General features: G+C 44.8%; 1 protein-coding gene across 2 annotated transcripts in view; it reads left to right on the forward strand.

Annotated features, from left to right (window-relative positions):
- LOC138569651 (serine protease 57-like) overlaps window positions 1–26,502 on the forward strand; it is a 111,777-nt gene that overhangs the window by 20,052 nt on the left and 65,223 nt on the right. The window lies entirely within an intron of this gene.

Here is a 26,502-nt window from a genome sequence, read left to right on the forward strand (position 1 = left end):
TTCTTCTTTACCAATTGCTCCCCTTTGTGCTGATGTTGTTGCTACTTCTGTGTCTCTGTGTACATACCTACTTACTTCACTCTCCCCTCTCCTATCTTCTCTTTCCCCTTCATTTTTCTCTGCTATTTCTCTACCAATTTCCTCTCTTTTCTTTTTCAATTCCTCCATTACTTCACTACTCATCTTTTCCAATATCCTTTCTTCTTCTCTCTTCCTTTCCCGTCTCGCTCTTTCCCATTCTAATATACTCTCTATCATCCTCCCTTCTTTGTATTTCCTTGTCGTTTCTGTTAGTAATCTCCTCTTCCATATTTCCATTTCTTTTTCTTTCTCTTCTTCCTCTCTTTTCCTGTCACGCAGTGCTGCTCTGGATACCCTTTCTGCTACTGCCTTTACCCTTTCTGCTTCTCTCTTTTGCTCCTCAGTTCGTTCCCTCATTTTTTCCAACTCATTCTTACTTTCTTTTCTTTCCCGTGCTCTCTCTCTTTCCTCTCTCTTGAGCTGTTTGATCAGTGCATTCTGCTCATCCCTTAGTTCTGCTAATCGTTCCTCCAAAATCTCTTCCTTTTGTCGTAACAGCTCTTCCTCCTTTCTTTTCCCCTCTTCCCCTTTCATTTCACTCTTTCTGGTATTATCATTGTCCATTTTCCTTACTACCTCCTTCTCTTCTCCTGTTAATGAACCTCGTAATTTTAATAGTACCTGCGCAACTACCCACTCATCATGTCCTATTTCCGTGATCTGCTCTTCGCCAGTCCTCCCCTCCCCTGTGGGCGTCTTCCTATGAGCTGATCCCGTCGTACTAGTCCGCTACCTTCCCGTGTGGCCACCTGTAGCTGTATATGGTGGCGGGCTGTATGCCGGGTTCGAGTACCCCTCAGCCGCCCTTAATTGTTCTCTTACTATTTCTCCTAGTTCTCTCAAAGGATATAACCCCCCTCCCTCCATTTTCACTACCTTCGCTAGGGGCATATCGTCGCTCTGTTCCTTTTTTATTTCCTTTTTGTTTGAGTTGTTGCTCTTTTCTCCTCCCTCTTGTCCGTTCCCCGTGTTCTGTGTGCCTTCACTCTCTTTTTCCCCATTCTCTCCTTCCTCCTTAATCTTCTTCACTTCCGTTGTTTCCCCCATAGTGAACATTCCGTTTGGTCCTGCTTGGGACCCTTGGAACATCCTCCATAAGTTAAACACCTTGGTGTGTCAACTTCTTCCCCTTGTATGTGTTATGCAGATGGATTTATAGTGAATGTTGGGTATATGGATCGAAACTGCCATTAGGCGGCCATGGTGTCGTCATTTTGTTGTCCGTCCCCTGTGTCCATTCTATGCTGTATTTGATCAGTTTCTCCCTATGGGGTGACAGTGTTTTACATATATGCTGCAGCGGGGTAGTGAGGGTGTTTCCCCACCCTCCCAATCCTGTCCCGTGTGACATAATAGCAGTTCAATTGTTATCCTCCCTCTATATAGTAGCGGTTATCTTGCTAATAGTGTACTCTATACAATTTCAGATCTTTACCTGGCCCCGTAATTTTGGGGACTTGCGATTGTCCGCTAAAACAAAATAGTAAAATATAGCATTTGCATTTGTATATTCTTTTCTTTCTTTTCTTCCTTTACCAAACACCTTTACGGCCCCCTACGGCCGAGGCGTACGTAGCCCCCTGCGGCTGCGTGCCCTGTATGACGTTCTTATACAGCCGTCCCACTTTGTTTTACCCCTCCTCCTCTTTCTTCACTTGTCGTGGCCGGCGTTCTCCGTGCGCGGCCACGCCCCCTTTTCACCTTGCCCCGATCTGCTCATTACCGTTTATCTCCGACTCCATTCCCTTACCATTATTCTGTTCCCCACCACTCTCCGAAAAATGCCTCGCGTTCGAGATATCCTATGAAAGCCCTACTGGTGACGTCACCAATCTCTTCCACAACTACTGGTAAGTTCTTTACATGTTTTTAAAAGTTCAAAATACGCTTGCAATCTACCCCCGTTAACCCCACAGCTGTCTTCTTGTCACGCCTGGAACAAGGTAATCAACAATATAATCAGACTGCGCATGCTGCGTCGCCTCGCGTGTGATACGCCCCTCGACAGGAGGGCTTAACCAGCCAATTATCTTCCGTATTAGGCAACCAGGTAGCTACCGCCTACAGGGAAACGTCATCTATCTATCGAGTTTTCTGCTCGATCAATAGGGATCCTCATCTACTCATTGATCAATAATCACCAAATCGTAGGAAATCACACACACACACCCTTACAGGTGGTCGCGACGTAGGCCAATCAGTGTCTACGAGCGGCCGCACATGATGTTTTCGTGCTCCGCCCCCTCCTCTTCCGTAACGTTGCACACTGCTCTTGCTCTTGTCCAGCTACCATTTACTTCACCCTCAACACTAATTTATCAAACCTTCGCCGCGCACCTGTGTAACACCTCCCGCCTCCCGTATTCTATTCCCTCCCCCTCCCTTACAATTTCACATTGCTTTTTGGGCGTGACATACTCACCAAGTTCTCCTGATGCGGGGCCGCTCGACTGCGTGCACCCCTCCAAGCGGCTCGCCACCTCCCCTCATCTGGACCACGTCTGGACACTCGCCAACCGCGGGCGGGATACTTCTCAACCGGCTCCCGAAGGCCAATATCCGGATTGCGCTGTCCGTGTGATACGCCCCTCGACAGGAGGGCTTAACCAGCCAATTATCTTCCGTATTAGGCAACCAGGTAGCTACCGCCTACAGGGAAACGTCATCTATCTATCGAGTTTTCTGCTCGATCAATAGGGATCCTCATCTACTCATTGATCAATAATCACCAAATCGTAGGAAATCACACACACACACCCTTACAGGTGGTCGCGACGTAGGCCAATCAGTGTCTACGAGCGGCCGCACATGATGTTTTCGTGCTCCGCCCCCTCCTCTTCCGTAACGTTGCACACTGCTCTTGCTCTTGTCCAGCTACCATTTACTTCACCCTCAACACTAATTTATCAAACCTTCGCCGCGCACCTGTGTAACACCTCCCGCCTCCCGTATTCTATTCCCTCCCCCTCCCTTACAATTTCACATTGCTTTTTGGGCGTGGCATACTCACCAAGTTCTCCTGATGCGGGGCCGCTCGACTGCGTGCACCCCTCCAAGCGGCTCGCCACCTCCCCTCATCTGGACCACGTCTGGACACTCGCCAACCGCGGGCGGGATACTTCTCAACCGGCTCCCGAAGGCCAATATCCGGATTGCGCTGTCCGGTCTTCTCGCAGTTCCGCGATGGTCCTGTAGTCCTCAAAAAGGGGGCAGCGGCAGAGGGGGCCGCGCCGCCGGGCCTCCTTGCAACGAGAGTACTCGGAAAAATAAAATAAAAGCAGATCTTAAACAGATCTCAGCAGTGCCTCCAACTTGTCGGGGGGAAATTTCTGCCGGGGTCAGCTGGGCCGTCTGCGGACCCCCGGGCAGGGAGGCCCCAACTCCTCCAGCGTATCCCAAAAATGAGTATGAGGCACACGCAAGAAGCAAGGTGGTTCTGCTGTTTATTAACCAACGGCAGGGATGGGTCAAGGATCGTACGCGTCCGTCCTGACTCTCTCTCAAAATTTGTGGGGCTCGCAGGCCCTTTTTACCTCAGTATGACGCGCTACTTGCGTCACCTGGGAAAGTTAGCAAAAAACCTATCGTCACTCTGGATTGGTTCCTCGAGTGGTAGGGTTAGTATAGCATACGTATAGAGAACGCTGTTAGTGGTTAAGGGTCAGTCAGGTAGTATACTTGTGTTGTCCCTTCTATTAGATACATGAAAATTGTTACATGAAGACCCCTGATGATTGGCTAATGTTAATGGCGTCAGTGATAAGTGCCCCATGTTCTAATTGGTCCACTCGCGAGCCCCCCAGCTTGGGACCATCGTTGTTCCCAGCTCCCGGTGCACCTGCCAGTTGCAACAATGTATAACTATGTGTTTGTGCAGACAATGCGTGGATTTGTTCATAAGCTTGAGAGCAGACTACTCCCACCGCCGCAGATGTCCATTGAGTCGCTTCATTGTTGCTGCCTGTGTCTCAAAACGTGGGACCCAGGCGCCTCCTTCCTCTTGGGCCTGGCACCCTGTCAGGTTCAGCTTGGTCACATGAGGAGAGACCGTGGTTGAGGCAGAATTCTGCACATTTAATGTTGTATTTTCCACTGTGTGTCTGGCTTAGTTTGCAGGTGTGACCTTGGCTTCGGCTTGTGGTATGCGAGTTTGCAACATTGCTCCCTTGGCTGTCTGTTCTCGCCGGGCTCATTCTGCAGGGTCAGCAATTGTACTCTTGCTCGTTCAATGTTCATGGAGACTCTTGCTTGCGGCCTACTTGGGCCTGGTGCATAGGTGGGGATGTTTGATGCACGGCACTTTGAGTTACGGTATCATATTGCTTTTTCCCCAGTATCATGTCTTCGTTATATTTCTCATTTCAATGCATGGGTTAGGAGAAGCGTCAGCAAGCATTTTAGATGAGTTCGTTGTGCGTCTTGCGTTTCTGCATTTTGAAAAACCTATGTGAAAAATAATAACGATGCGCGTCAGTGGGTGTGTCCGTCACCTACGTCATAGCACTGAATATGTTCTTCGTGTGGATTGGTGTGGGAGTGACCAGTGTGTATGTTTGCACGGGTGTGCTGACCGTTGGCTAGGTCGTCATGGCATCTCTAATGATATGTTCATTTACTGTTGAATGGTTCAGTCGAGTTCATCCATGCCGCAGGAGTCGGCTTGGGCAGGGCAGGCTGGTGGGCAGGCTGGTGGGCACATCCGTATGTTCCTGTACCAGGGTATTTGGTCGTCTGGTAGATAGGCAAACTCCTCTCGTGGCGGGTGTCTGGGCCGCGATCCTCTAGGCCAGGGGCGTGAGGGGATTGGTGGGAGTCTTTTGTTCCATTCTCCCACTTCAGACTGCTGTGCCAGGATGCAACTGCTGGTCATGTGAGTAACCGTGTGAAACGTCATGTGGCACATTTTGGCAAGATAAGATGTGAACTGTTGCCAGCAGAGGCAGTTGCCATTCCTGTCATACCCTGTATCAAAGTTGAAAGATCAGTTGAGGAAATACTATGGGTAGCAGAGAGTGATTCCATTGATGCAGATCAGCTGATGTGCAAACAGAGGAGATTTAATTCCATTAAGTACGAGCAGAGTTTTAGTCTTGAAGAGCTGTACATGGAAGAGTGCTGTCCTGAAGAGCAGGACTTTATGAAGTACTGTGATGAGCCCAGAGGGCTATGCAGCGAATATCAAATGCTGCACTGAGCATCAGAAGTTGGGGAAAAGCCAGCGATTTAACTCTGTCATTGTTTGATCCGCAGCGCTGTATTACAAGTTCCCAGAAACAAACATATTTTAGTGCTGGAGGAGTTAGATCCTGATTTTGTTTAATTTTTCAGAAGAATTTTGTGCATACCCAATGAAAAGTAGTGTATGCTGTAATAATTGTCATCTGTGTAACAAGAGTGTGTAATAGATTCATTGAGGATTTGTGTTTATATGTGGCAGTTATTTTACTGTGCTTTGTTAACGCCATATGTGATCCTGTACATTTTTTGCGTGTGCGATTGCAGTGTCCAGGCAGACAACTCTGTTACTGTAACTGATGAAGAGTGACTATACGTAACAATGAAGATTAGCCCTGCATACTGCGCAGGGAGTCTTGAATTATGCTTCATCTTCTTTAATCACAACTCTTCAGCAGTTTCAACAAATAAACTGAAAATTACTTCCTCTACTCATTTTCCTTTTCATTTCTCCTCTTTTCGTTCATTAAACTACATTTCCCTTTCATCTTGCTCCTTCTTTTAGTCCATGTTTCTTCCTGCCCTTGTCTAAAGGTCATGTCCTGCCCCTTGCTCCACCTCTTCTTTGGATGCTCTGTATTAATCCTCAACTGTAACTCCAACCAAAACGAAAACATCCCAACAGTTCCAGGAAGCTTTCCAGTCCAACATGGTATGACTTTAAACTGAGCTGGTCACTCGCGCCAGTCCTATCGTGCTGTAGCTGTTCCTTACTCCTCACTCAGCCGATCATCTGCTTGTCTCCTGGGAACCAGAAAAGAAATCATTAGGGTTGAGAAATGCACTGGTCTCACAATAACAACACAATTTCCCCAATCTGTGATACAGTGCATGCACTGGGTGGGAAAGTAATGCTTGCCTCCGTGTCTTTAATAGAATCAAGACTCCCTGCGCAGTATGCAGGGGTAATCTTAATTCTCTGTCAGGACCGCAGGCAAGCATTATGCTTGTTCAAAGCTCTCAATCACTGCCCACACCATCAACTGAATTGGTTTATGGTAAAATGTTTTAAATGAGCTATCATTTGCCCATTCTGCCGCCTGCAAAATATGCTGCAATGCTATGCCTGTCGCAAATGCAGTGGCGGCCAAAGCGCCCCTCACAGAATGCGCTCCAAAAATACCAAAGTCAATCTCTGAAAACTGCATGATCTTGTGATCCCATCTTGCAATGGTGGCTGTAGCTGCAGCTACTGCTTTGTAGGGCTTCCTACGTGCAATTAGGAGTTGAGACTCCCCTGCTGGCCGCAATTCTGCTGTCCTGAACTCGTACTCCCTTATGCACGCTGCTGTGCACAGCTTTGGTTGTCCGATCAGATAAGGGGAAGATATCGATGAGGAATTAGTCTTCATCCTCCTAGAGAGTATCCAGACGGAACGTTTTCCTATCCACGTCTAGCGCTTTCACTGCTGAGACTCTTTTGCAAGACACTAAGCAAAGCAACATGGCCAGAATTCCTGACAATTGCAACAGAGACAGGTGCCTGTTCGACTACCATTCCGTTAGAAAGCACAACACTAAGGTCACGCCTGATAGTTGTGTATTTTTGGGCTCCTCTCATGAGCCTGACCACTGATGGGTGCTCTGCCATCAGTGCTCCGTCCACCTGCATATGTCCTGCTGAGATCGCTGACCTATATACTTCTATGGTCCTGAAGGCCTTGCCTTCTTGTAAGAGGGAGGCCAAGAAATTTAGTAGCGCTACTACAGGGGCTGAAAGGGGAGGAATACCTCTCCTTCTACACCAGTCCGACCATCTGCTCCACGCTACGTTGAAGTTGCTTCACTTAAAGGGGGTTCACAAATCTGTGATGAGCTCAGCAGCCTGCTCCAAAATGCCTGGCATTAAGCAACGTTCCCTTATACCTTGCACGGCATTAGGGGAAGCGTACCGTTCACTCTTAGAGGGTCAAACAAACCAATTTGGTCCGTGAACAGGTACTCTCCTTACAGGAGAATCCGTGGGAAATCCGAAGAAAGTTCCATCAGAGTCAGAATCCACACTTGCGACCTCCAAATGGGAGCCACCAGGATTTTCATCACTTTCTTACTGCAGATTTTCGCTAATACCCTATCGATCATCATGAAGGGGGGAAACGCAAAGTGCTGCTTCCCGCTCCAGTCTTGAAGAAAACCATTCGACCCCAGGGCGGTCGGATCCAATCTCCAGCTGACGCTTCTGCGCGTTCAGCCTGGAAGCGAACAAGTCTGTGGCCCCCATAACTGCTGCAGCTGCTGGAGCACTTCCTTGTTAAGTTTCCAGTCGCTGGAGTACGTCAGGTGATGAGAGTTCCAGTCTGCCACTGCAGTCCTTCGCCAGCTCTGCTAGGAGCTTGGATTTCGTCCCGCCTTAGTGGTTTATGCACTTGACTGCTGAAATGTTGTCCATATTCAGCCCGATACAGTAGTTCACTTTGCCCGTTGTGAACGCCTTGATCGCAAATGACCCAGCTATTAGTTCTAGACAATTTATATGAAGCTTTAACTCCTCCGAGCTCCATTTTCCCCCTGTATCTAGCACGCTGCTGCATGCTCCCCAACCTAATCTGCTGGCATGTGATTCTGTCACTAGCTCTGGTCGGTCTCCAAAGATGATGGCTCGCCCATTCCATGCATCCATACTCTGTAACCACCATTCCAGCTCTGTGTTGTATTCGTTATCTAGGGATACCGTCTGATGGTACTTCACACCCTGCTGCAGGTGCCTGATCTTCAACCTCTGGAGGGCCCTGTAATGCAGGAGACCTGGCAATATGGCCTGAATGGAGGATGCCAAAAGCCCCATTATCCTCGCTAGCTCTCTCATAGTAATAACTTGCCTGTCCAGAGATGCCTTAATCTCTCTCTTGATATCCAGATCTTTCTCGCTGGCAACTCTGGTGTCACTTTCCTGGTATCTACTATGAAACCTAGAAAATCCAGTCTCCCCATCAGTGTCATATCCGATTTCTCTTGTTTGTTCAAAAACCTTAGAGATGTTAGGAGCTCTTTCACCATGTCATCTGATATTCTAGCGTCTCTCTGTTGCCTGCTAATAGCAGTATATTGTCTAAGTATATAATAATGTGGATCCCTTTCTCTCTTATCGCTGCTGCTACTGGTTTCATGAGTTTGGTGAATGCTCATGGTGCTGATTCTAACCCGAAAGGCATCGTCTTGAAATGCCAGGATCGCCCTGCCAAGCTGAATGCTAGAAATGGGCAATATTCTGCTTGCACGGGTACCGTGAGGTAGGCGTCTTTTAAGTCTATCCTTTCTAACCAGTCTCCTTCCATCTTGAAATGTCTGTACCTCACCGAGTCGTTCAGTTCCTTCAAGTATACGACTGGTCTGACCTTCTCTTTCCTGTGGACTAGGAACATAGTGCTTACAAACCTTAGTGCCTGCACGCTTGTCTCAATAGCCCCTTTCATCTGGAGCTGTTTCAACTCGATGTGAAGGTTCTTTTAATCTTCTCCGGCCATGAATATAGGGTGCAGGCCCTGCTCTAGCCTGGGATCCTGTACAAACTCTAGCTGTAGCCCTCGGGCCATTTCCAGCACCGAAGCATCGCTGGAAAACGTGTTGCAGTTCTGTCAGAACTGTAGTGTCCTTCCCCTACTGGTGGATAAATAAATTGTCTCATCTGAATTCGAGCTCCGTACTCATCTGGCTCCCTGCTCCTGTGTCCTCTTGGAAATCTTCCTCTGGTGGGGAAAAATGAGTCTTCTCCATTCTGCCAGTAATCGACTCTGTTGTTCTGGGGTCTTCTTGATGACTGGAAGTGACCGACCGCACGACCCCTGTATCGGCCGGTCCCAGCAAAACTCTGCTGGGGAAAATGTTCCTAATGGAGGCTTGTGCCTTCTCTAGAGAGGTTTAAGTCCCTATAAACCTCCCCATTTCCTTACCAAAGGTCACTCTGAAGAGTAGGCCTTGCGCTGCTTTGCCGGCTTCATATGTAACTAGGTCATCTAATTTATTGTACATTTTTAAGTAGAGGCCTCTTCTTCTCTCTGATGAGATCACGCAATTAGCGTTCCCTAGAAAGCCAACCACTCTCTGTGCCTAATTCGCTAATGTGTCCACGTCTACCTCTTTGCCACTGTCCCTAGCTCGCTGGATGGATTTTTTGCTAGCAGTCCGTTAAAGTCTACTACCTTTTCTTGGCAACTCCTCCAAGATCTATCTATACCTTTGTATGGGTCTTTGCCTGTTTTAGTTACATTTGGTTAAAAGCTAGCATGTTAGGATCTAGTGCGGCTGCCTCCAACACTTTTCCTGGCAGTTCAGGGCATGGACACTCCACCCTCTGCTCTGTCTCGTTTCTTTATCCAGCGACTTCCTAATTCTCTGCGTCATATATTTCAACAACCTAGGTGATGGCTGCAGTCCAAAGACTTGGGGTTTCTGATATTGTCTGTATTGAACATGTCTGCTAATTCCCTGTCCTCCTCCTCCAGGTGATTCTCTTTTCGGGCCCTTTTACCACTAGTGGGTCCTGGCCACTGTTTTTCAGGCTTGCTATCCTCTTCCCAGAAAGAGGTTGTGGCCTCGGCTGACTCTTCTCCTGAGTCCATGTCTTCCTCGCCCATATTGTCTTCCCCTGGGGAGAGGGTCACGAGGCATGGCACTGATGATCTATGCCGGAAAGCATTTCTCAACTTTCCCGAAAGCATCAGATGCCTCTGGGGCTTTCTGATCCGCCCTGTAATTGTGACCTGGGGGAGTAATAGAGGTTTTCCTCTTGCAGGTCTTGTAAATCCCCTGAGGGCTTTCTTCGGCCCTAGTGGGGGTGCTCTCTTCCTTCTTCTCTGTGCTTTTGTATTTCTGGCCTAGTAGGGACTCTAAAGTAGCCAGTCTGTCTTGTAAGGGTCTCACCGCTTGAGCCACAGAATCTACCAAGGAGCTTATCAGCACCTATGAGCGCTAGGTCTTGCGCTTGCTCTTCCTCTCTCCATTCATATTCCGACATGTTCTTAATGTATGGATACTCTGTGCCAATGCCTGAACCAGCAGGGTGAATTGCACGCCCACTGCTCTGGTGGTATTAATACTAATTGTATCCTTTCTTATTAAAGGCTTTTCTTTTCTTATGTTGTTTGGTGTAAAGCCATGCCTGCGAGGAGATATGTTGTTTGGTGTAAAGCCATGCCTGCGAGGAGATATGTTGTTTGGTGTAAAGCCATGCCTGCGAGGAGATATGTTGTTTGGTGTAAAGCCATGCCTGCGAGGAGATATGTTGTTTGGTGTAAAGCCATGCCTGCGAGGAGATATGTTATTTCGTGTAAAGCCATGCCTGTGAAGCGTTATGTTGTTTGGTGTAAAGCCATGCCTGTGAGGAGATATGTTGTGTGGTGTAAAGCCATGCCTGCGAGGAGATAAGTTGTTTGGTGTAAAGCCATGCCTGTGAAGCGTTATGTTGTTTGGTGTAAAGCCATGCCTGCGAGGAGATATGTTGTTTGGTGTAAAGCCATGCCTGCGAGGAGATATGTTGTTTCGTGTAAAGCCATGCCTGTGAAGCGTTATGTTGTTTGGTGTAAAGCCATGCCTGTGAGGAGATATGTTGTGTGGTGTAAAGCCATGCCTGCGAGGAGATAAGTTGTTTGGTGTAAAGCCATGCCTGTGAAGCGTTATGTTGTTTGGTGTAAAGCCATGCCTGCGAGGAGATATGTTGTTTGGTGTAAAGCCATGCCAGCGAGGAGATATGTTGTTTGGTGTAAAGCCATGCCTGCGAGGAGATATGTTGTTTGGTGTAAAGCCATGCCTGCGAGGCATTATGTTTATAGGGGTATTAATACCCTGTTCAATGGTGCCTCGGGCCATAAGTGTTTTTGGGAATGGAAAAGGCTGGTTGTGCGCCAATCTAGCGGCCGATGGAAGGGACAGTTCTATATTGTTTCTATGGCTCAGGACTTGTAGTAGGTGTTCTGCGTTTCAGTTTTCTTGTCTGGTCATTGTACGTGTGTTGACAGGATGGTGACCTTCGGGTTCGGTCAAGTTATCTGGAATAGATGGGACCAGTACTCTCGGGGCGTTAGAGGTAACGATGTATGGGAGTGCATGTCATGCACATCACAATCTTCATGCCCTTTGGCAGGGCTTGAAAGCAAGTAACCAAGTCGAGAGTGATTGAACCTATTAGTGTCGCTTGTATATTAGCTGGGATTATAGTCTGCTAGCATTTATGTTGACATCTGGTTGGTGCTAAGTACGGTCAATGTGTTATATGGACTGATGGGAGTGTCTATTGAATAATAGTATGTTCATTTTTGTAATTACTTAGTTTTTCTCTTTTTGGAGTGAGTGAGGCACCCTTTAGGGACCCATTTCACTAGTTGTGTAACACAGCTCATTATTGAGTGATTGTAGTGGTTCTGGTGTGATTGCAGGAATAGTGAGTATGCATATAGAATACGTTCATTTTATATGGCGTGGCTGCGAAAGTGGAAAACAAGGCGTAAGTTCAGTTAGCATGGTGTGAGTTTAAAGAACATTTAGTAGTCCGATTCAATATTTCAATTAATTTATGATAAGTACAAACATTTGCCTAATTGTAATGTGTGGATATTTGTGTAGTGCACGTGTTGATGCAATAGGATGCAACTAATGTCTAATGTGGATTTAACTGATATTACGTGTCAGTTCAACAAGTTATCAATTGAGTGCCTCTAGTAGAGGGTTATGAGTGTTATTGTATGTGTGCCAGTATTGTACTATGCCTAGTGTGAAATACACTCTGTACATTTCAGTGTGTTGCTTGGGGAAATACAGTAGGTTGCGTGATGACAGTGTTGTAAATGGAAAAGGTTGATAGAGTATGACACTTCCTCACTTCTTCTTGTTGTGCCTACACCCCTGTTATTAATGAATATTAAGGGGTGGCGTGTTTTGGGCATCTGCTAAGGCAGTGATGTCAGCAGGGTGTCATACCTGGAATGTTTATGCGTGGTTAAGTTTGAGAGTTCTGTCAAGAGTCAGTAGGTGTAGCAGAACAGAAGTGTAATGTGTTTGCCTGGGTGGTGGCACCAGCAGTCCCACATTTCGACTGCCAACTAAGCAAGTCCTTGTACTACAGCATTGGATCAATAAAGGACGTACCTGGACAACAGCTGGCCATTGTGTTTCTTTGTGCTCAACATAACAGTGACCTTGGTCCTCTTGCTTCATATCCGGAGTGCCTTGTTCTGCAGGAAATTCAGGTGATAGGAAGGAAAGGGAACACAAAGGTAGCAGACCAGCTTCTTTCAAGTCCCGCTCTCCCTCTGGCTACTCTAACTCTTCCACCTTCCCATGCCTGCAGCTTCAAAGACCCTTTTGTGTCCAAGTCTCTGGTGTGAGGCTGGCCTTTGTTATGTGAGTGCCTCTTTCAAACCAACGTTCCTATGAGATATCCTCGTGAGAGCTCCTTTGCCTGAGGTGAGATTATCTCTTTCCCGAGGGATCAAAGGAGGGTAGCATCTTGGCCTTTTGTCTTATGGGGAGCAGTACAGACAGCCGGGCTGCCATGAATCCGCATTGCCCTCACAGAGCTGGTCTAGGCACCCAGGGTTGACACTTCATTGATATCAAATTGGGGTGGCTTTAATAGTTGTGTGCCCTATTAGTCATTATACTATAACCAAGTATAGCTTATTCATAGCGTTTACCCTGCCACCAGATGAACATAAAGAAAAACAATTATTGTATTTTGCATCAGGGGTGCAAATGTTTAATGCAGCCTCTGTCTGCAGTGACTTTGGGTCAAAGCAGAGCCAAAACAGCTGTGAGGAATGTGGATATGACTGTTGAACCTGCCCTGTGCTACTGGAGATAAGGTGCTGCATTTGTCAGGAGATGGGTCCAGCAAGAACATATGTATGCGCAGGACTTTTGGCATTGATTTCTATGAAAGAGGTGCCAGATTAGCAGACTTCCCTTTCAGAAACAGATTTCCCCACATCATTTTATTATGAATACAAATGTAAAAAATAGGGCTCTCACACCCTTGCCAGACGGCAATCCATCATAGAAGCTATTTGCAAAATGACTCCTACGGTATCTGAGTGTATTCAAATCCCCTGCTTCTGCTTTCTCATTCTGTCCAATCAGTCTCCTTCAATATTCAATACAGTTCAAATGTTCTCCTTCTATGTTCAATATTTTGGCTCTACATGCATTGGAGAGATATTGCAGTGATAATGAGCTCTCTTTTAATTATGGTAAAATAATGGTATGTGTGTGGTGATAGCTAATCTTAGGTCCTCAGGTTTGATAGGTATTATAAAGTAACAAAACACTAATATGTATGCTAGGGTGTGAACTGTAACAAAGAGAAACCAACAGAACACTTGAGACACATGTAATGCAGTTGAATATATTTAATATGGACCATTTATACAGTGTTGTTTATAAAAAGGCCTATATAAATAGGCTCCTTGGTCCTCCCTGGTTTCACCAACTTTAAAAAACGACCTCTCAGTCCCATGTGCCTTCCCTCCTTCCTAAAGCTGCTCGAGAATGCCAGAAGGAGCAACCAAAGGCATAGGGGTGCAGCTACAACAGAAAACTATATTGAATGTGTCAGAGAGAACTAATCACAACACATTCCTACTCAGAACACCTGGCTTCCCCCACAACACCCCAGGTATATGGGGCCTATCTGGCTTCTTTGGTGCATTCACAGTCCCAGGAATATATTGCACAACTCACTTCCTCAACACATTAGCACACAATTACATTCCCAAGGATATAGCACATGGCTCTCCCCTTGGTTCCTGTGCAATTTCTACTTTGTCTTCCACCTTCTCTGCAACGGTTGGCTAGAGTTGCCGTCTTAGGCTCCTTGGTATCACAAACATCATACTGCCCCTTGCCAAAGGGAATACCTTACTAGCAGGAAGGTTCTCCTCCCCTGCCAGTGTGCTACCATTACTGTTACCATATCACGAGCTAGAATGTCTTCTTACCCCTTGTTGCTGTCAGACTGAAGTTATTATCACTCACTAGCCACCAGTCACCCACTTGGACTTGAGCCTATAGCTTCTCATTCCTGGTTCCAGGATTATGCCAGGATCTGACAAAAGAATTCCCATCTAGTTTGTCGAAATGTCTCCTACTGTTTACCTGGCCGGGGTCAGGCACTCCGGTACACCCCCCCCCCCAGCAGGCTATTGCACTTCCTCTTTCTCTTTCCAGGGGTATGGCTTGTGCACAGGAAGCTGAATAGTTGCCACGAACAATGGGGTCTCCTCCTCTCTAGCTCTGCAGATGCAGCTCCTTTTTCTTGGGTCACAGACCCTAGAATGGCAAATCCTGTTCTCTCTTGTTTAGGGCTGTGCCTTCCCTAGATTGGCAAATGTGTAGAATTAGCTGAGCAATTTCCCTATCCCCCTTTGGTTGCATGATTGGTAAGCACTCACGTTTCCTACTATCTGCCAATGTGTTTCATGTTATTGGTCTAGGCTTTGTGCCTATTCCTACTCCTCATTCTCCTGATTGTTCATGCCAGTGTGCACCAATGGCTTGAACAGCTCACTCCGGCTGGTTGGTTAGCAGAAGGAAGAGACCCTGCAAGATCCTTCCTATGCCGCCACTTGGTAGCTTGTCACCAAGATCGTTGGGGTCTCTAGCCCCCAAAGGCCCAAGTCATACCCAGTTTGTTTCCCAAATGTGAGTTTGTCACATACACTTCATCAATTCCTAAAGTACTTGGAATCCTTGTGCAGATAGGAAAGAGGTGTTCTCGAGGTCCTCGTACCCCCATCTTGCTCTTCTGCACCTCTTCTGGCTCTGATAGGCTCTGCTGGGCTCTCCTGGACTCTCTTGGGCTCCCGACACTGAGGATAAAATACTCAGGCAGCATAGCATGAGGCGGAGACAGCTTTTCAGGGATGTTCTGTTTATTCACGCCAGACTGACACACCCAATGCATCTTTATCAAGTACAGGAACTCTTGCCCCGTGCTGAAGACTGAGCTTGTTTAAATAGCATTTTGAGAAAAAAGTCCAACCCTGACCCTTTCCTAATACATGCCCATGCAAAGCTCTCCAATGACTTTAGTCTCAAACATGGCAAGTAGTCATTCTCTGCTTTAACCTTCAAATTGAGATACATTTTGGCACCCGCCACTGGATTTTCCTGGTTCAGTAACCCTTATATGGTTTTATATGGTCTCATATGGTCTTAAACCCTTTTATGGCCCTTTGGCTAAAAACTCAGACACGGCCTCGTTAGCTGTCTGGTCTCAGACTGTTATCTGGCCCCGCAGGGAACATTGGCACGATTAGGGCTCTGTGGCCTTGAAACTTTTCGTACAGGGCTGACTCGTTTCAACACTGTCTGCAAAGATGAGCTTCATTAAATACATTCTATTAGTCATTAAAGGCATTGTTTGAATTAAAGGCATTGGCCAGTCTATACAAAATGGTGGATTTCTTTTCTGTATGGTTACGTTTAAACATTTGGTTATTTTCTACTCAATTTTTATAATACAGATCATGTATCCTGCCTACTTACTAAATCGTGATAAAAAACATTTTTGACTTTATAAACAAAACACCATTTAAAGTACTAATGTCTTTTAACCCTATGAGTTCTATTTTCACACATTTAAAGTACTAAATCACCCCAAACAAATTTCTATGCCTAGCTTTAAGTGGGGGAGCTGCCCCCTACTGAATTCAGTTGTCGGTACCTCCTCTACATTTCCCCGTCTTGAAAGTTCTTGGTTGCTAAACAATTACTTTCAACCATATCCATGTCCACTCTCTTTGATACTTATCTAAAAAATATTCTATCACAATCCTACAATTTGTCAAATACTAACAAATTCTTCTTCTTAAAACAAAACATGTGTTTCTCTGAACTTCTTTTTATCTTCTTTCATCTGAGCCCCACCTTCCTGTCTCAATTTACTTTAAACTAACTATATGCCTTAGATAATTTCACAGCCATTGTGAGACTCGAGAGTTTGGTCAAGCTTTGAGATAACCCATTAGCCCATTGTCTTTTCATATGTCATATCCTGTCAACAACTCCCACCCCAACGAAATACAATCTAAATACAATCTCTCCTTGATCTTCTTCTTCTGCCTATGCATATATACAGTTTTCAAACTGTATTTGTTCCCTCTTGTTCCAAACATTTTCTTCTTCCATATCTTCCACTCGTCTCATCTTAGTTTGGCATTCGTGGACCGTTTGTGTCCTGTCGCCTTTGTCCTTTTTTTTGGGCTGCTTTGCAGCAAGTCTTTTATGTTTTCTCTAGTGTCTCTCTTTCAACAAAGTACTCATATTCATTGTTCAAATAAGTCCAAAAGAGGGGGTGATTCAGCATGGGGACTCAAGGATGGAGGAGTCATTTGCAGACACAATTCCAACCATCATCTTTGCAAGGCTTTCAACTGGGTTTCTCTACTACCTCCCTCTTTCCTCACACGCTTCGACGTTAATATCCTGAGGCATACAGGTCCCTCGATGTATACCTGTAATATAAAACTGAATGAGTTTCTTTTGTAAAATAAGCATGTCTCTTTTATTTAACCCATTTCCGGCCAATCCATCTCCTTAAAAAACCCCTTGGTTGCATATTCTAGCTCTCATACCCTACCTCCTAGAAAAACTATAGGTTATTATCTCTCTTGAACACCCCTGCTTCCTAGAGAAAACTAGTTTTTCATTTTTCATGTAAACATTTTTTTTATTGGTCATTCCTGCTTCCCATACAAACTACACCCAACTTTCAATACTGTGTGTCTGCCGGCTGGAACCTGGATTTGTTTTGAATATCATGCATTATACTATTTGTCCTTCGCGGGACACATTTTTCTCTTGAGGGTGACACATGCAACCCTAAGAAAATATAAATAACAATTAAAGAAAGACTTCTTCTTCTTTTCTTGTCTTCTAGGCACATCTGCAGTAGATGAAAATGTCCTTGGGGATCCCCGTTGTCTATAGCAAATCGAAATAGAGGCAAAGGTAATTTGGGGACTGGCAAGGGGATCAAGTTTTCCTCCTAACTTAAATCCCTTCCTCTTTATTCTGCTAACACATTTTTTTTTCAGGAACTTGGTCTATTTTCATTCAGCCCTTTGTATGTACAGGCCCTCCCTTATCTGTTGGTGCACATAAACAATTACTTTTCAATACTTACTGTTTAGACTTTGATCTTTGTTCAGCTTAGCTGCACGTTCTTCAACAGCTCAGCAGCACATTCTTGCAGGTTAACATAAATGCTTCATTTTTTCTCTTGATTTTGTTGGACCATGGTCTCTGCTTCTGTGCTTTACTTTCATCCTGTTGAGACAAACAGAGGCGTTTCACTGTACACCGTCCCTGCCTAACTTAATCTAGTCTATCCCTGTTTTCCGAGACTATGGCACCAATTCTTACTATGTGCCTCCATTTTCATTCGCACACAACAATGTTTGCCTCTTCTAAATAATTGTATACCCCTGTCACATCAACCTTCTTTGGCATTATGAACACAAAAATAATTACCCACCTTCAATTTGACTTCTGTTTTCTGCGGTTGTCTGAAATGGCGGTGCTGTCCTCCATCTTCTAATTTTACCACATCTGATTGCACCTAACTTGGGAAAAACAGCTGAACACTTGAAGACATTGTGGGCCTCATTACAACCTTTGCAGAATGGGTTAACGGGTGCCGCTAATGGAGGCGGACCCTTTAAACCCATTCTGCAAGATTACGAGGTTCCCTCGCTGGACCCGGTAAGGACGCCTGGTGAAACCAGGCGTCCTTAGTAGGACCCGGTAAGGACGCCTGGTGAAACCAGGCGTCCTTACCGGGTCCTGCGAGGCGACCTAGGAGCTAACAACGGGCTGGTCGTAATCGGCCCGTTGTTAGCTCCCTGCACCCATTCCCATTGAGCCCTATAGGGGCTCAAATGGGAATGGGGAAGGTTTGGGCCCGGGTTCCCTGAAGGAGGACTTACCGGGCCCTCCAAACTCAGAATGGCCCGGTAATTCCCCATTGCGAGTTTGGAGGGCCCGGTTCCCATTCAGGGAACCCGGACCCGGTTTTGGTGACAGCCATGACCTTACTAAGGGCATGGCTACTGCTAAAGTCGTAATGAGGCCCTGTTTGTTTGTTTGTTTGTTTTTTTATTCATTTGTTATGCGCACCAGACTCGTAAGTAAAAGGGCGCAGCAGTATGGAGATGCAAAGCTTACAAAGTTACGACATGAGCACAAGATACAATATTTACATACTTACAAGATATACACAAAGTACAATAATGTCAGCGTATAAAAATGGCCTATATAATTACAGATAAAAACAATAAGCACTGTACAAAAATATATATTACAATGTAAGGCCTTTCGTGTATCACTTAGGCTCGCAGGTAGACTGGTCAGTGCACAGGAAGACTAAATAGCACATTGACTTCGAAAAGTGGTGCCATACTACGCTATTAATGCACAGTGAGAGGTCTCTAGAGAGCAGGTATACAACAGGGACAGGGAACTAGGGGTCAGAGGCAATGATGTATTTTATTCCATTTTTTCTGAAATGTAGGTAGGGTTGGTCAGCTCTCAGATCTTGGGGCAGTGAGTTCCAGAATTTAGCGGCCTTTACAGTAAAACTGTTGCCACCGAAAGTAGTGAGCTTGTATTTAGGTATGGTCAGATAATTAGCATTCCCAGTTCTGGTAGGTCTGAACGAGGTTCTTCTCTGGAGTTTATCTATAAGGTAACTGGGGGCTGCGTTATTGAGGGCTTTGTAGGTCAAGGAGAGGGTTTTTAGATCTATTTTATTGGATGTAGATAGCCATTTATGCTGGCGTCTCACAGAGGAGATGTGTATTTTTTTATGTATGCCTAGGGCTGCTCTTAGGGCATTGTTCTGTAGTGTTTGGAGCTTTGGATGGTAGATTTATTAGCACCACTGTATAGGGCATTACAGTAGTCAATTCTAGAGAGTATTAGGGCTCTGGCCAGGATCAAACAGCTGTTGTCAGAGAGGAACGGCTTGCCAGCTCTGAGTAGCTTGCAAATGTAAGCAGTAGAGGAGGTAAGGGATTTAATCTGTTTATCAAAGGATAATGTGGAATCCAAGTAGAATCCAAGGGTTTTACCTCCTTTGAGACTTTAATGGTGTTCCCAACAATATTAAAAGAGGAATATTCTTGGCCTAGTTTTTTGATATTGCCCCATGAGCCCAGAATTATTAGCTCAGTCTTTTCATCGTTCAAGCACAGGCCATGAGTAGCCATCCATGCTTGGATGATAAGGTAAACTTTGTTCACTAATCCAGTGTCTGTAATGTAATCCCCAGAAAGCGGGAGAAGAATCTGAGTATCATCTGCGTAATTAGTATAGGTGATACCCAGATGGTCCAGATCGTCAAACAGTGGCTTAGTGAAGATATTGTGAAGGGTTGGCGGGACGCAGGAACCTTGAGGAACACCACATAGAATGGGTGTTGGGCCAGCGGCTGCCGAAGGGGAGAAGACCCTCATAGTTCTCTCGCTCAGGAAGGACTCAATCCATTTGATGGCTCCAGAGGAGAAATGGGCTGCCGAGTCAAGGTGTCGACATAGGACCTTGTGATTGACCAGTTCAAATGCGGCAGAGAGATCAAGTAGGAGCAAGAGTATTGTCCTCCCTTTGTCTCTCTGCTCGTCTATTTATGACTTTAGGTCGATTAAGGCTGTCGCTGTTCCGTGTGAGGGCCGGAAACCAGATTGTCAGTTACCTAGTAGTGTGTGCAGTTTAAGGTGTTTTTGAATTTGGATATATGCAGCTTTATCCAATATTTTGAGTAGAAATGGGACCGTAGTAATGGGCCGGTAATTAGTAGGAATAAGAGGATCTAATGACTGTTTCTTGAGGAGGGGGAGCACCCATGATTGTTTAAGGTTAGCAGGGATGGTACCTGTGGCAAATGAGGCATTTATCAGTTTTGTAATGAATGGGGATAGTTCTCTGGTAGCATCTTTTAATAATTGTGCTGGGCAGATGTCAACTTTGCAGTTTGAAGGCTCCAATGACAGGATGATTTTTTCTACCTCAAAGGTGGACATTTTTGAAAAATGGAAAGTAGTATTGTGCGCCGGTGGTGAAGCATTAGGCAAAAGGGTATTAGGTGAATGCTGTAAGTTCAGTACCACTTTCTTTTGTTCAATTTTATTTTGGAGTGTGTTAATTTTATTGGCTAGGGCATGTTGGATGTCTGTACACCAGGATTTGTCCTTAGTGCAGACATCAGGTACAGCAATTGGGGACTCTAGTACCTTGAGTATGGAAAAAAGTTCTTTCATGCTAGAATTAGGGTTGGCAATACGCTCATCATAGGAATTACGTTTAGCCTGGCAAATTTCCTTCTTATACTGTGAGTAAAGTGAGGTTAATTTAGCTTTGTTCTCGCTGGAGGGGCATAGTCTCCAACTAGTTTCACTTTTATTTTTTAAGATGCGGAGGTCATTGAGTTGAGGTGTGAACCATTTGTTTAAGTGGGATAATGGTTTGATGGTTTGCTAGGTCTGAGTTTGACAGGGGCTATTTTGTCCAGTGTGGTGAGCATAATATTATTACATTCCTGAACTAGGATACTTGGATCAAGATTTTCTGGCAATGCATTGAGGGTGGGCAGGATGGCAGGGATAACTTTCTCTACAGTGATGCTTTTTTTTGCTTCTAGTTGAACATGGTGGCGCTAAAGGCTGAGCCATTGGAGTAGGTCTTATAGTAGATAGGTGGAATGATACTAGAAAGTGTTCTGTCCACGATAACGGCAGGATGGAAGAGATAGTAGCTGAACAGTTAAGGTCCACTATCCAGTCCAGTATTCTCCCTTTTAGGTGGGTAGGTTCGTTGACTTTTTGGGAAAGGCCTAGTGCGTTAATTGTGTTGACTATGGGCCTCATCACGACTTGGGCGGTAACGGTAACGCTATTAGCGCGGGCGGTATTAGCCCTACCGCCGAACTCCCCGGTGCTAATAGCGCCGGATCACGAGTTTGGCGGTAATGTAAGTCCCCATTCCCCACTGAGCCCATTCGGGAATGCCCCATTCCCCATTGGGCTCAATGGGGAATCTTCGCGCTAATACCGCTGGCGGATTTCCCGCCGGCGGTAATAGCGTGAATTTTCGGCGGATTTCCCCCCAGCTCAGAGCTGGGGCGAAATCCGCCGAAGCCCTGATTCGGCGGACCCTTAAATCCGGCGGTAATAGCGCTACCGCCGGATTTAAGGGTTACCGCCGAAGTCGTGATGAGGCCCTATGTCTGTTGCGTTTTTATCCGTTAGGTCGTTAAAGCCTAAATTAAAGTCTCCTAATAGGATTAGTGGCGAGGTAGGTTTGAGGTTGTTAGAGATTATGTTATGCAGATCTTCCTTAAAGGAACCTAGAGGGCTTGGCGGTCTATATATTAGGTGGATCGTAAGTGATTGTGTGTTATTTATTTGCAGTAAGAACTTCACATGATTGAGACAGATGTGTGGGTGTTAGTCTAAGTCCCAGAGCAGTTTTAGAAATAATGGCAATACCGCCACCTCAGGCGTTGTCTCGGTCTTGTCTAACTATAGTATACCCATCAGCGATAGCTAGCATAAGTGCTGGTCCTGCTGCATCATGGAGCCATGTTTCCGTAATTGCGAGGAATTCCAAGTTGCCTTCAGAGATTAGGTCAGCAATGTCGGTAGCATGGGCAACAAGCGATCTTGCATTGAGAAGCGCTCCTTTGAGGGGTGGGCGTTCTCAGATGCTTTGTTGACTAGGATGAGTTTGTCAGAATGATTCTTACAGGACTTAAGTTTATAGTTATTAAGCTGATGGGTATCCAAATTCAATATGGCCGTTGGAGGAGACAACTTTGAGTGGCTAGGTCTCAGGCTAGGCTTACAGTTGGTTTAAAGGTTAGTGGCCGGTAATGATCTTCTCAAAGGTTCGTATAATTTGGTTAATCTGGCTTGAAGTCTGTCATTTCTATTGGACGTGGCACATGGTAGAGAGATGTAGGATACTGTCTCTAGGACTCTGTCATGTATGGATGGGTTTATGGGCACAGTATTTGTAGGAATTGGCAAGCTAGGGTCTAGGAAAGGTAGTGGCGACTGGGCAATGAGTTCTTGGCTTCTAAGGTTCACATACATGGCAGCAGCCATAGTGCAGAGCAGTATTACTAGGTTTAACATCCTTCCAATACCAATAACAAAAGGAGGTGTGGCACATAAGTGACGCAATTACAGTTAAAAGACATAGATTGGTAAATGCAACTAGAGAATGACTGGCATAAATCGGTCAACAACATTAATTAAGGCATAGCATGAAGCAGGCTGAAGTCAGGGCAATGACATGCGATATGGAGATTGGCAATATCAAAGTCATCATAAATTAGCAAAACAGGTGTGGAGATTGGCAATAGTATGTTACAACAGCTAGCAAAGGTCAAAGTTAGAGCAGTGGCGGCATTAGAGTAGAGATTTAGGCAGGCATGAGACACTAGTTGATATAACTGGGTATACACTATGTGTGACAAACGACCATGGAAGGCCTGGAGGATGTGTAGCTTGGACTAATTGCAAGTCTATACTAGACACCATGTCGGTACAACAAACCTCAATGAGAGATAGATATACATGTCAATCACAGTAAAGGCAAGACAGTTGTGCTAGGTGAGCCGTGACCGCAGGGCTCCACACAGACTAAACAGTAGGGGCCTCATAGGCAAATGTCAATGTGCCATGTGTGTGAGTGCAGAGGGGGCATTACAAGGCAAGGCGACCTTGCTAGTAGATGCACTTTACAACGTAGTGGCAATAATGCAAATGTTAGGCTTGTTAGACCGAGGTAAGACACTGCATAGGATATGACGAGGAGAGGATGATGTTCTTACATAGTACGGCAGATAGCAATGTGTCTCTTGCTACCTCTTACTACCTCTTTTCCTGTTGCTCACCTGGATCCTTTTACTTTTAGTGCTGATTAGTTGTGTGTCCACACCCTTTTAGCGTGAACTAGTACTTAACTTTTTCTTTTTCTCCCTAATTAAGGCCATGTGGTCATTTCTCGTGCTTCCGCACAAGATCCATGACTGTTATCTGTAACATAAATCAAAACTGCTACAGGCACTCAAAAGCATTGTTTTTTTACTTACCTCAATATATTTTCTTAAAATGCTTTTGTGTACAATTTTCCTTGTTTGGTTAACCCAATTTTTTGTCAACCATACTCCTTTTCTCGGTCTTCATGGTCACTGATGCTTTGTATTGCCCTAAACACTTTTTTACTGTTGGCCAGGAAACCTCATTAGTGCTATTTGTTTTCAAATCTTTTGATTTTTTTACCCGTTTAATGCTAATGGGTTTATTCCCTAGCCTTTTATTCATATGTCCAATCGTTCCCTTCCTCAATTTTCTTTTATTCATTTTTTATTTAAGATAATCAATCATTTTCATCTTTTCCCAATTAATTTTTTCTGGTCTTGTGTCAAAAGGCCCAAAGTCTATCTAATGTATTTAATCCTTTTTCTAATCGTACTCATTTCATTTTTGTCATGTATACTAAAACATACTTCCTTCCTTTTCACTGTGTGATGCTTTAAGGAAAGTACCTCTTTATACTCTATTAAGCCCTGTATGGCTACACAGTCATCTGTGACATTGTTTAACCTAAATCTTTTTATCTGAACTATTACTGTCTTTCATGATTCTTATTTTATTTTGTTTGCTCCTTAATCATTCACCATGCTTCCCTACTTTATGGCTACCTCTAATTGCATGGAGGTCATCGGTCTCTTCCTCTTGTTGATAGATGTTCATGGCCTGCGACTGAATTTATTAAATATTTTCATCATTTTTCCACTAGGTCACAAAGCTGGTTATATTACTGCGCTTTTGCCATAATAATAGAATCCTTTAGTTTTTATCCAAACACTCATCGGCCTTCTGACTTTTTCGTACCTTCAGAATTATGCCCATATCTAAGTGGTGCATGTCCCAAAATAAACAAAAAATGCTTTCCTTGCTAACCTAAACAACATCATTATGCTTTCAGGCTGTGTCATTCAATTCTTTCCTCAACCATCTGAATCCTATAATAACAGAATCTCAACTGTTAGTTCTGAATCAAAAAAAAGTTTTTTCACTATTTTCCAAAGAATGTTTTCCATGCCAGCCACCAGTGCCTCAAAAAATCATAAAAGACTAACCCTGGTGCAACACCATACAGTCTGTCCTGCTACACAAGGAGGAGCTCCTAAAATAGGAATTTTAAGAACACCCCAAAACCCTCATTCAGTATGTTATGCTACCGTCAAAACTCCCTCAAATACAGGTCACAGAGGACCCAATAACACCTTTCAACTTCAGAGAGCTCTCTAAATCAAAATAATAGAGATCATGAATAAAAATCTGACCACCCAGCTGCAAAGGTGATGCCTGCCCCTGCCTGCACACTAGTTTAAAAAACAGTGTAGAATCCCTACGCCGCATCTCATGATGTTCACCAATGCCTCACTGTCTCTGTAGCTGTTAAACAAGCCCTAGAAGTGTTCCTTGACTCACCCCTGTCCATGTCACGCCAGGTTAAATGTTATAACCTCTTCCGCTGCACTTATCATTAAGTGCCATTGCCTCAGCCTCACTATCAAGCTTATTAATGCTATTAAACCTTTCCTTTCCCCACAAAACTGGTTATTCATCGCCCGTGTCATTATCAAGTTACGTTGGACTACTACACTGCCATCCTTGCAGGCATTTTTAACAAAATATCTCCACAGGCTCTAAATAGTGCAGAGCGATGCTGTGCGCAGCTCTCAGCATTCTCAACAGAGTACACATTACTCACGCCAGGTGAGCTGCTCACTGGCTACCCGTGAAGGAACGGTTAATTTCAAAATCCTAACCATCACGCATGAATGCATGAATCACACAACACCAGCATATCTAACTGATACTATCAACATAGTCAGTTCAGCCTGACCCAAAGATGTCACCATGCCAACCAACTGCAAGTCCCACTAATTAAAAGAGCTAATGCTGGAGGTCTAGGCTTCCCCCACATAGGTACCAAATTATGGAAAGCTCTGCCTAGCGAACTTAGAGCAGAACCATCCCTCCTCATTTCTCGCAAAACCCTCAAAACTACCCACCACTATGCCATGTGTTTACTCAATTTCTACTGTATCCAATGTAAGCTAAACATGTAACTAATCCACTGTAACTACATTGTACATTTTATGTCCTATAACCACAAGCAAAGCTGTGGCATGCAATAACACTTTCCTTGTAACCTGCAAGTCTCTTCTTTGTAACAGCACCATGATGCCTAAGGACTGCTGTGCGCTCTATACATTCTAAAAAATAATGAATAAAAGGTTATCCATGCGTTTAAGCCTTTCCTCTCTACTAGGAATTGCTCATTTATTGCCAAAAATACCATAGGCACCAATACTGAATTACTGCAATGCCCCTTTCCTGGGCATTCATGCCCAAAACCTCAATAAATTATAAGTCACACAGAATAATGCCTCTAGGGCGATACTGAATATCCCCATAAGGAAGCCTCTCGTAGGCTAGAAAAGAAGCACACTGGCTATATCAGTAAATGAACGCATCCTTTTCAGACCCATGTTCATCACACAAAGATACCTTTTTGTCGACACTCCTTTATACTTATCAGAGTGAATCATTCTCATTGTTCCACTAGACCCATCAGGTCTACCTGGTTAGTCCAATATATATGCCTTTCTTTAAAAGAACCAAAGCTGGGGGGTCAAGCTTTTAACACCTGGCTCCTAAAAGCTACAATGCACTGCCCACAGCACAAGGAAAGAAAAAATCCTACATCGCCTTCCTCAAAAAATGGGAAAAAACTTCTTGCTCAACCAAGCCTCTTTGTGATTTCACCATGATGAATAGCTAAGCTGGCTAAATGCTACTTCCTAACCTATTTAGCGTTTCAATAATGCCATTCATGTGACCAGAGCCACAATGTCCCTGGGCTGATGTGTGCCTTACAAATTTACATAACCACCACTGGAAAGTGCCTATTGCAATTACACCACAGTTAACACATTCTCCTCAAAGACTGCTAAAACAATGCCACATTTGTAATCTTAAAACCCGTCTTTGCTCCATGGAAACACAGTCCCAATGTCTATCATTAAAACAAGAAATCATGTTTTCTTGCCATATTTCTCCTTGCATTCTAAAACCCTAATGCCACTTAACACTTCTAAACACATCAGGATCTCCTTAT

This window comes from Ambystoma mexicanum, chromosome 1p (genome assembly GCF_040938575.1).
Source record: "Ambystoma mexicanum isolate Mex_15411 chromosome 1p, UKY_AmexF1_1, whole genome shotgun sequence".
NCBI classification, from domain to species: Eukaryota; Metazoa; Chordata; class Amphibia; order Caudata; family Ambystomatidae; genus Ambystoma; species Ambystoma mexicanum.